General features: G+C 42.9%; 1 long non-coding RNA gene across 2 annotated transcripts; it reads left to right on the plus strand.

Annotated features, from left to right (window-relative positions):
• The first annotated feature begins 6,540 nt into the window (after nucleotides 1-6,540).
• On the plus strand, nucleotides 6,541-9,416 carry LOC123413042. Of its 2 annotated transcripts, XR_006613669.1 has the most exons (3): nucleotides 6,712-7,228; nucleotides 7,574-7,700; nucleotides 9,033-9,416. It is a non-coding gene; the product is annotated as an uncharacterized LOC123413042 (long non-coding RNA). The 2 variants fall into 2 exon arrangements; XR_006613668.1 differs by lacking the exon at nucleotides 7,574-7,700 and having other exon boundaries at nucleotides 6,541-7,228.
• Nucleotides 9,417-11,065: the final 1,649 nt, after the last annotated feature.

Here is an 11,065-nt window from a genome sequence, read left to right on the forward strand (position 1 = left end):
GCTGCATAGGTGCTAAGGTGTTGTTCTTACTTGAACAAACAACCAACTTATGATTACGCTATCTCGCAAGCATCCGCAACTACGAAAGAAGAATTAAGATAAATCTAACCATAACATTAAACGTGTGGACCCAAATCAAATCTAACCATAGAATTAATCGTGTGTATCCAAATCAGCCCCTTATGAAACAACACACAAACTTGGGTTTAAGCTTTTGTCACTCTCGCAACCCATCATCTACTTGTTACTCCACAAGGACTTCCCTTAGGCCCATAACATGGTAAAGTGTCATGTAGTCAATGTTCACATCACACCACTAAGAGAAGTAACAACATACATATCATCAAAATATCGAACGAATACCAACTTTACATGATTACTTATAACAAGACTTCTCCCATGTCCTCAGGAACAATAGTAACTACTCACACCTCATCAATATGTTCAAGATCATAGGTATAATAATAATGATTAACGATCTGAACAAAATATCTTCCACCAAGTAATCCAACAATCATCAACTACAAGATGTAATTAACACAACTAGTAACCCACAGGTACCAATCTGAGGTTTTGAGATGGGATGGTGCTAGTGAAGATGTTGATAAATATTGGTCCTCCCACGAAGGAGTAAGCGTTGGTGATGACGATGGCTTCGATTTCCCCCTCCCGGAGGGAAGTTTCCACCGACAAAGTCCCTTTGCCGGAGAGAAAAAGGGCCTCTGCCCAGGTTTTCGCCTTGAGACGATGACGCTTCCTCCCGAAATGTTGCTTATGATTTTTTCTAGGGTAACAAACCACATAGGAAAGAGGGGAGTCGGGAGACCTGCACAGGCACCACAAGCCATCAGGGTGCGCCCACGGGGTGGGAGTGCCCTGTTGGCTTGTGGTCAGCACATGGCCCCCTCTCGTATATTTTTGGCCCAATAATTCTTAAATATTCCATAAAAAATCTCCATGAAGTTTCACGTCCTTTGGAGTCTAGTGATTTTTCTGCCTTTTTTCTTGGTTTCCCGGTCTAGAATTCCAATTACCACATATTGTCCTCTTTGTGACGTACCTTGCATATTCATAGAGAAAGGACATAAGAATTGTACGATAATAGGGAATAATGGATAAGAATAACAAAAATGTCAATAAGGAATCATGTCACAAAATGGATGTATCAACTCTCCCAAGCTTAGACCTTGCTTGTCCTCAAGCGAAAGCCGAGCTCGAAAATAATGGCCACATGATTTGAGAGAGAGAGGTTGATAAAAACAAGATACTTACATGATAGCATCATGAATATTATCATAGCAACAGGTATTTTTCATTTATCTCCTCATAAACAAGTAACAATCCATTCACTATTATTGGAGTATGAAGCATAAACCTTATTGACAATCAACAAACTATGTTCTCTGCCATTGGGACAATCATAATTCATCATATTTCAAAGAAGAGTCTATGTAAGAGCTTTCTTATTGGAAAGTTCACATACTCAACTATCATTTAATCTTCTATGATTGCTCACGCTCAAGACATATTTGTGGAGCTCATGTTTCCATAGGACACATAGGAAGATAGGGGCTTAAGTGATTTGCGAAGAAACTCATTTACCTCAAGGATAATGTCAACAATAATAAATCAGGATCGTCTACATCCACGTGGATATATAAGTCTGAATCTTTCCTCAATACATGATGCTTGCCACTATAGAGTTAATAGGTAGGAAGAGGAATAAACTTTATTTATTCTCGCACAGGAGTGAATACATAGAAGTAAATGGTAGGCCCTTCGCATAGGGAAGCATAGGTTGTCATGTGCTTGTAAGTTTTTGGACGTGCAAACTCTTAATGCAAAGGAACATCACTTTATATTGCCCCTTATGATAGCAAACTTTATTATGCACTATGTCGCTTTTATTTATTTGCCATCACAAGATCGTACAAAGCTTATTTTCCCTTGCAATAAAAGATCATACATATTTAAGAGCAATATTTATTGCTTGATGCGCCGATGATAACTTACTTGAAGGATCTTATTCAATCCATTGGTAGGTATGGTGGACACTCATGGAAAGAAACTGGGTTTAAGAGGTTATGGATGCACAAGTAGTATCTCTACTTAGTGCGGAAAATTTTGGCTAGCAAAATATCTAAAGTAAGCACCACATGTTAAGGGATCCAAGACCATATAACTTCTATGTGAATATAAACTACCATGATCATTACGTTGTCTTCCATGTCCAACATCAACAGATCATTATATAATATTTGGTGATGGCTTACAATCATAGTACATGTCGAAGGTAGTGTATTTGTATGTGAATCTTCTCCCTCTATTATAATATTTCTTAGATTGTATCAATGACTAATACTATGTTTGTTTATTCCCAACAACTTTTATCACTTATAACCTTTTCTATGTGAAGTCAGTACTCCCCATGAGATAAGCATATGATCTTTTCTATTTATTTAATTGTCATCCTATGACGATGGGTGCACACAAGTAAAGCACACAAATTCAACTAATCTTTATTATATAACTCTCATACTCGATTACAAGGGTAGGTGGAACTCAAAGAAAAAATTCTACGCAAAACAAATCTGAAATTTTATTTCCCTAAATCACGAAATAGCTAAGGATCGAACTAAGATAGATGGTAATAGTAAAAGTGATGGTGATACGATAGTGGACACCTCCCCCAAGATTGGAACAAGCTAAAGGGTGGTACCCATACCCATGTACTCAGGTCTCCTTCTCGGGTCATGGTGGTAATGATGAGGTGGCATTCTCCTTTGTCTTCACAAGAAATTCCAGATTATTGATTATCCTCCGAAGAGCACGATTATGCTCTTCTAGGAAGATTACATCGTTAGTGAGAGGTGTATTTTGGCCACAGATAGATTCCATGGCATTCAGTTCATCAATTCCAAGTAAGGAAATATCATCACGAATAAGTAATAGTGATTCTCCCTTGTTAGAGACTACAGAGGGAGGATGTGTGTAGTCTCCTTTGGATCCTTCAGCTCCCTCTTGTCCCTTCCTCACGACGTCTTCGGAGCCCCCCCTGTGTATCCTCCTCTCCTAAGTACAACTCGTAGTAGACCTCGCTATATGAACACATGCCTCGTTAAGGTCGAACTATGCGATCTTTCCTGCGGAGGGTCGGTGGAGTGATACTTTTGATCTGCGTTGGGTTTTCTGTGAAGAGGAACAGGTAATCGTAGCACAATGCGGGTAAGTACTTACCTCGATTAAGAAACCAAGATTTATCAAACCAATGGTAATATTAATCCTCAACCTCTTCAACGGCTGCACACAAAATAGCAAACAACTTGCACCCAACACAGGCAAGATGCAAGTGCATCTAGTGCCCCTTTGTGATTTTGGTGTATTGAAGACTTATATGTTAAGAGACTAATGTGTTTGTGAGTGTACACAACCTCTATAATTTGCTAAGGAGTTTGAGTTATTCGAAGAATATTGACCCCTAAAAATAAATGTCTTCAACTGAAGACTTTGATACTTTCCTGAAGATTTTGAAAGTGAGGAAATTGGTGTGTCCTTGAGGATATTGAAACGAGGACTTTGAAGCGTGAAGACTTTTGTTTTCATAGTTTCATTTCCTTCTTATGAGTGAGAGGAACACCATACTGTTAAAGGGGGTCGAGGTAATACTAAGGAAAAGTTTCCAAGTGATGCTCATCCCAAAGCCTACACATACCCAATCCTTCGAGTGAAGCCTTTGGAAATCTTTTGTAGTTTAGTCAATTTCTTCAGTTACAAAGACAAAGATCTTCTAGTCTGGGAGGAAATTGCTCTAACTGAGAAGTTAGGATTTCGCCAGTTTGAATTGCCTACACATGAGGAGCATGAGAGACATGAGGACTTTCACAACTTGAAAGTTCCGACCGTTGCTGCACCACACGCGAGCTGTCCCCAAACCTTATCCACATAACGATCATATCATTGGGGCATTTCTGTCAAATCATGTCGGGATTTCACCCCGGCTATAAATAGCCGTCCCATAACCACTAGCTGGTCGGCTCCTCTCAGCGAGGACTTGACACTTGTCATTTGAGAGCATCCCATCCCGTGAGGACTTTGAGAGAAAATCATGAGTGAGGAAAAACCCAAACACCCAAACCAAAAACCAAACACCCAAACCAAAACTCCCAAACCCAAAGTGATTAAGCATCACTGAAGAGATTGTTCATGTGTGGAACTGACACTTGTTACCTTTGAAGACTGTGCATCTTCTAGAGAGTTAGGCATCAACTGGTCTAGAGCATCCAGCAGTAAATTGTGGATTGTCGGTTGACCAAGTTTGTGAGGGTTTGGAAGTCTACCCTGAAGACTTACCACGAGTGTTGGGTGAGGATTATGTGTCCTTAGCTCAAGGAGAATATGGTATGGACTAAGTGTCTTGGGACTGTGTGTCCTTTGGTTTTAATATCAAGCTACTCCAAACCACACGTATGACTGTCACAACAGTTGGAACTCGGTCATGAAATCATTGTCTTCACCAAGTACGTGATTCTATTTCCTCAGCCCTTCTATTTCCTCATTTATGTGTTGATGAAATTTATTGTTACTGTTTTAAGATTTTGACTCAAGACTTTCTCAATTTCCTCATCTCAAATTCTTCACCCCACTTGTTCTTCACCTGCTTATCCTGGTCATGCTACTCGTACTAAGTCTTTGTTCTATTCCTTCATGAAGACTATGTTGTTACACTTACACCTGAGTACTTGTTCCGCTGCAAGTTGTTCATTACTTAGCAATTTTCTCAGAGGGAAATTCCTCACTGACAAATTCATACAAATCTCCTATTCACCCCCTCTAGTCGATATGACGCACTTTCAATTGGTATCGGGCAAGGTACTCCCTTGTTTTGTGTAACTTTGGTTTAACTACATGGAGGTTTAGATATGTCGAATGTAGGTATGATCGAGTTATCTACGGGGTGTCCTACCTTTAAAGGGACAGACTACCCCTAGTGGAATAACAAGATGCGCATGTATCTTGAATCAATTGACAATGATCTCTTGTATGTTGTGGAAAATGGTGTTCCCTCTGTCATTCCAACGAACAACACTGCTGATGTGAAGAGATTCAAGCAACTCGATCCTCAAGCGAAGAATATCATATGTGGCCATTTGAGCAAAGGTCATTATGGCAGAGTTAGTGCTTTGGGATCTGCAAAGCTCATCTAAGACACGATGTCAAAAGTCAACGGAATCTCTAATCAATGCGACTCTCTAGTTGATGTTCTTCGCAATCTCTTTAACCGCTTCAAATGACTCGATAATGAAAATTGTCAGCAAACCTTCGATCGCCTCACTAATATCCCCAATGAGCTATAGGCTCTTGGGGCCACTGACATCACCGACCATGAGGTGGTGAAGAAATTGCTGAGATCGCTTGATTCCTCATTCGATACACTGGTTCTGATAATTCAAGAGCGGGGAGACTACAAGCCACTAGATCCTGCTGATATTCTTGAGAGACTCAATACTAATGAATTCCAACAATCTGAGAAGAGAGATCTCTCCGTGTAAATCCCTCAAATTTTCAATTTGGATTTTTCTGTTTTTTAATTAATTTTAATTGGATTTTCAAAAGTTTTACAAAAGCATTTTTAGAATCTTTTGAAAATCCTTCTTGGGTAAAACCCTTTTGAGGTTCCTTTGACAACTACTCTGGTTTGGGAAGAGTTTTACCGGAATCCTTCTTTACAAAAATTTACTTGGAGATCCCCTTTTAAAAAAATCTAATTTTTTTTCTATGTGATGGGTGCCCCAAATTTTGGTAACTTGTTTACCAAATATGCTTCTCTCTTCTCCTCTCTCTGATTTCTTACCCATGACCCTCAATTAGCTTCAAGATATATTTTAAATAAGTTTCTAAAAGTGTGTGGGCACTTTAACTATTTTTCATATTTTATTTTAACCAAAGGAAATTTTTGTAATCAGTTTTGGCAGCCAGAAATTTGCAAAGGAACTATTAGTTCCCTTTTGTTACTTTAACTCTAAAATTCCTATCCATTGTAGCCCTAGGTACCCTCGACCCATTTCACCAAAAGCATTCTGGTCTCTAGTTTAAATATTTAAAATTAGGTTTGATCAAAGTTTGACAAAATTTGGTTGTTTTTGTTAAAAACCTAACTTGACCTTTTTCAAAAATTCTGAAAATTTACACGCAGCCTCTCGGATCAATGAGAGGCCAAACCATAAATTTTCAGCTCCTAAATCATTTTCCTTGTGTCGTTTTCATTCTCTCGAACAGGTTGCTTGCACTGTGCGAGGAAGGAGGGAGCTCGTCGTCAATCTCACAAGTGGCAAGCCCTGGCGGCTTGCGCACTGTGCCCCGAGCTTATCCACCGCATCACATGGTCGTTTGGCCAGTTGCGTGCATCGATGGTGAGATAGCCCGAGCCCGCCAACTCTGGCAGCAACGCAAGCGACGGCTGGTGCGGCTGCCATGAGCCATTGCTGCAAAGCCACACCGCACGACACCGCCCAAGCGCCGTGCGAGCTCCGCATGCCCGTCCCCCACCCATGTGTGCCACGGTGTTTCTCGCCACACTATGTACCGTGCAGAGCGCGTCTTTTGCCGCCGACACGCCATGACAAGCCCCGCTGTGGAAAGCATGCCCCATCGCATATTAGCCCGAACTTGGGAGCAAAATGGAGCAGCCTCACACGCCAGTATCTAATCCAGCCCCACGCGCGCCTGCAAATCCCCTAGAGTCGCCACGATTTGTCGTTGGAGTTGTTCCCCCGCGGCACCCCCTCTCGTCTGCCTATAAAAGGCACCCCGAGCAATCGTGAAACCACCACACTCACCACACCTCACTACAGACCCGCCAAGACCATTAGAGGGGCTCGGGAGGGCCTTCTTCCCCGCCTTTGGCCGCCCCGGCTTGTTTCCGGCTTCGGCTAAATTAGCCCATGTGGAGGCACCCCCGCAGCTTAGATTTGGCCAGCGAGCTCCTCGATCACCAGCCCTTCTAACCCGCGCGCGAATTCGGTGAGTGCAGGCCTCTCCATCGAGATCCCACTGCACCCGAAACACCGCCCGCTGGAGTTTGGAGTTGTCGTTGACGTGGTACCCGCTGGCATGTGACTCCACCTCCATCATCTGCAGAACCTCCTGGTGACTGCACCCGCATGCTCTTTCCCCTCTGTTTCGCTACAGGACGCCGTCGGCGACATCGCGAGCCTCTGCCACTCGCGAGGTAGTTTAAACTTGATAGTGAGGGCCCATTTTCAGGGATTTTTCTTTTTCCAATCCTTTTCTAGAGGCGCCTTGCTCCAGAATACGTTTTCTATTTTGGGTTGGTGTATTTCTGTGTGGGAACTTCCCAGTCTTTCACTCAGCCCCGTGGAATACTTCCGTTTTATTACAAAATAGTCCATGGACTTGTTTTCATCATATCATTTAAACTACAAAGGCTCTTTGAGTGATTTTTTTGCAAAATCTTACTATTGCCGTCTAGTTTATTTTCATATTTATTCGAAAATATTTTGAGACAAAATTTTAGACTGTGGTATTTATATTAGAACCGATGTGTATAACACAGATACCGGCGAGGGAAGCACCGACGTCACTTCACCGAGCTTGATCCTGACTTCGTCGAACCTCGCAAGCATATTTGAACACTTGATGTGATGTTTGGTGATAAAATTGTTTGATCAACCGTTGCATTGGTAAACACATTGCATATTACTTGATATAACTATATGTGTGACAATGATGACCGATGTGGTGATGAGAGGCCATGGACAGCCTAGTCACGTGGGACGTGATAGGTTGGCCTGGTCATGCTGGATGCATGATAGTGATGGGATGAAATTAAATAACTCCAGTTTTGACCTAGATCGAGTCTTGTGAGTGTGTCACCTTTTATTTCGTGCTGCCACAGTTCTTTCTGAAAAGGAATACGATGTAGTAGGTCGTGAACCTATTATCAGTCACACACGAAGTAGAGGGGCCGGGATGAAGGTCTCCATGGCCCTGGAATAAAGCTAGTCATCCGGTCAGGGGGCATGGATGTTTCCAGTCTGGGACCGAGAGGGAGGGCACTCCCTTGTAGCGCGCGGTAGAAATTTGATCCCATGCTAGTCAAGGATGTTGACCTCCTCGTCTTATGGTTTTTCCGTGGCAGCATAGACGGGTGATGCCGGTGGTTGTGTATTGGTTTTGAGTGTTTTCTTCTAAAATACCATACGCGGGATTAGTCCTAGTGACTATTGGAACACGTTGGCCGTGGGTAAAGAGTACACCCTCTGCAGAGTCAAAACTATTCGAGTAGCCGTGTCCACTGTCAAGGATGACTGGTTGACAGGTCAAGTGTCAGTCTTAGTGTCGGTCCCTTGAGCACAAGTATTGGTTTACAAAAATGTTGATTATTGACACCTGACGGTGATGTGCGAATTAACTTGATGAAAAGTTGGTTATTTGGAATATCCTGAAGGTTGGTTGTACCACCCGGATAATCCTTTGTTATTTATTATGCCCTTTCTGTGGCGTCGCTAAGATGCCCGACTATGGCTTGTTATTTATTATTCCCTTTTCTTGGAGTCGCTAAAATGCCTGACTGTGGCTTGTTATTTATTATGCCCTTTCTGTGGCGTCGCTAAGATGCCCGACTGTGGCTTGTTATTTATTATGCCTTTTCTATGGCGTTGCTAAGATGCCCGACTGTGGCTTTTTGTTTCTTATGCCCTTTCAGTGGCGTCGCTAAGATGCCCGACTGTGGCTTGTTATTTATTATACCATGTATGTGGTGTCGCTTAGATGCCCGATGATGATTATTTATTTGGCTTCAGACACCCGGGTGGTGCATTTTATTTTCGTTTGGATATTTAGGGAGGACTAGCGCCCGACTTATCTACTCTAACTTAACTACTATTAATTTCTTTTATGATGATAACTGTGATAGTTAACCATGCTATGAAATTGTTTCATTCATCTTCTCCTTTGTGCAAATTGTTTGTGAGTACTTTTCGAAGTACTCACTGGCTTGTTGATGTGGCCAGATATGGATGAAGGAGACCTCATGGATGAAGAGTACGGTAGAGAGTCTGGCGCCTAGAGGTGTATGAGTCAGTCGTGCGATCATGGAGTCCGTCATTGTATTATTTCACTGTCGTGCGATCATGGAGTCCGTCATTGTATTATTTCACTGCTTCCGCCACCACAAATAAATCATCAAGCCTCACTCTCGCGCTTGGCGTGTAGTAGTACTTATGGCATGTCACGTCACTCTAATGTGCCATGCCCACCTTATGCGAGGAGTAGAGTTATCCCATGACCACTGTAATATATCTGTCCTTATGATAGTGTGGGAGTGTTGTAATAAACTGTAGGGCGACCTCCGCTCTACCCTGTTTAATATTAAGTACTACTCATTTCTGTATCAAGACTGGTCTATCAGTGTGAATGATTTTCCACACTAGTGACATTCATGGCTGATTTCCAATAAGTTTATTTATTTGGAAACCGATCCTGACAACGTTGGTATCAGAGCCAGGCCGACTGCAGGAAACCACTAGGTGCGATCGCTAACGAGATTAGCTATTCTTATTTTAGTGTTCTGCATACTGTAGAGATTTTCTATTAGTCAACATATATTTATGTTATGACTATCTGGAAATTTTTGTCTTCTTGTAGATGGCGGGCAATGGTTGCCCGTCACAGGTCTTCGCCAATGACCCGGCAGGATTTTTGCGAATCCTCTCAGTCATTGCTAGGATCGCGATTGGATCGATGACTCACACCGAGTAATCGTTCTACCACCACAAGATCAACGATGCTCTGACTATGCATCAGGCCTCGGTGCATTTTATGGGTAGGCGAGTTGAGACCCGCCGTCTTTGTTTTGTCGGGAGAGCCAAGAGGCAGGCTATGCAGATGGCTGGCGGGGAGGCAATTGCCCGTCTTTGGGACACCCTCCCAGTGATGAAGACTCGTCCTTATTACTAACTCCAATGCCACGTTCTGTACACCAGTCACTATACTTTTTCATGCCCCACATGGGAGGATGATGAGGCCATTGGGATGCTTGTGCAGTATCTCATGGCCCTGGAGTCAGCTTTCAATGGCTTAGTGGATGACTTGGTGGCTGCTCGTATGGAGGCTCACGCACGTCACCCTAACAGGACTAAGCTTCTCCGTCCCGCGCCACCCCGGTCATGCCCTTCCTTCTCAGCTTCATGTGTACCATCAGCCGAGCCAGTTCACCGCCAGCTGCCTACACTTGAGGAGTTCAATCAAGTTATTGCTCCTACCCTCATTAGAGTTGCTCTGCCTGCTAGCCCCGTGTGTGCTTCGCCGCCTCGCACCGTCCGCCTAGAGCTCGTGCAGGAGGAGGTTGAGTCCCCAGCACCTCGTATGGGACTTACCTGGGCCGGCCGATCCAGGTTCGTTCCACCTCAACCTAGAAATGGTGTAGAAGCGCGCCAGGACGCTTGTATGATATGTATCATTGTGTTCTCTTAGACCGAAGCGTGTTGCATCATGTTTGATCAGGAGAAGTGCACTAGCTTAAATAACATGTGAGGCATGTGTGAGTGCAGCCTGAGTGATGTAATGTATAATTATGCTTGATGTAAGATATGTACCACAGTCCTTCTCCAAACACGACACTTGTTTTATGAAAAATATTTGGTGTTTCCCATTGGCTGAGAAAACTTTTATTTTTCTATAATACTTGGATTTCCCATTTGGTTTTTGCAACATTAACCCAGAATTGAGAAATCAGTCGTCCTTGGACATGCTCCATGCCAACACTGCAAGGAGAGAATCATTGTGCTGAGATAGGTAACGACTTCACTCAGGGAGAGTTATGTCAACAAGACAGCTACACAACGTTCTCGCAAGTTTGTCGCCTATATGAGCAAAGCCAACAATAATATCAAGAAATGATGAGTCAACTCATGAATATGGGAAATCAACGTGGACCTCACCAACAACACTCCAGATCGACTGAGCTATAGAAGACCCATCCACCGACTTTTTCACACACCAATAAACTGATGGAAGCCGATGACTCGTTACGCCATATTGAAAG

The sequence above is a fragment of the Hordeum vulgare genome, chromosome 7H, assembly GCF_904849725.1.
Source record: "Hordeum vulgare subsp. vulgare chromosome 7H, MorexV3_pseudomolecules_assembly, whole genome shotgun sequence".
In the NCBI taxonomy this organism is placed as follows: Eukaryota; Viridiplantae; Streptophyta; class Magnoliopsida; order Poales; family Poaceae; genus Hordeum; species Hordeum vulgare.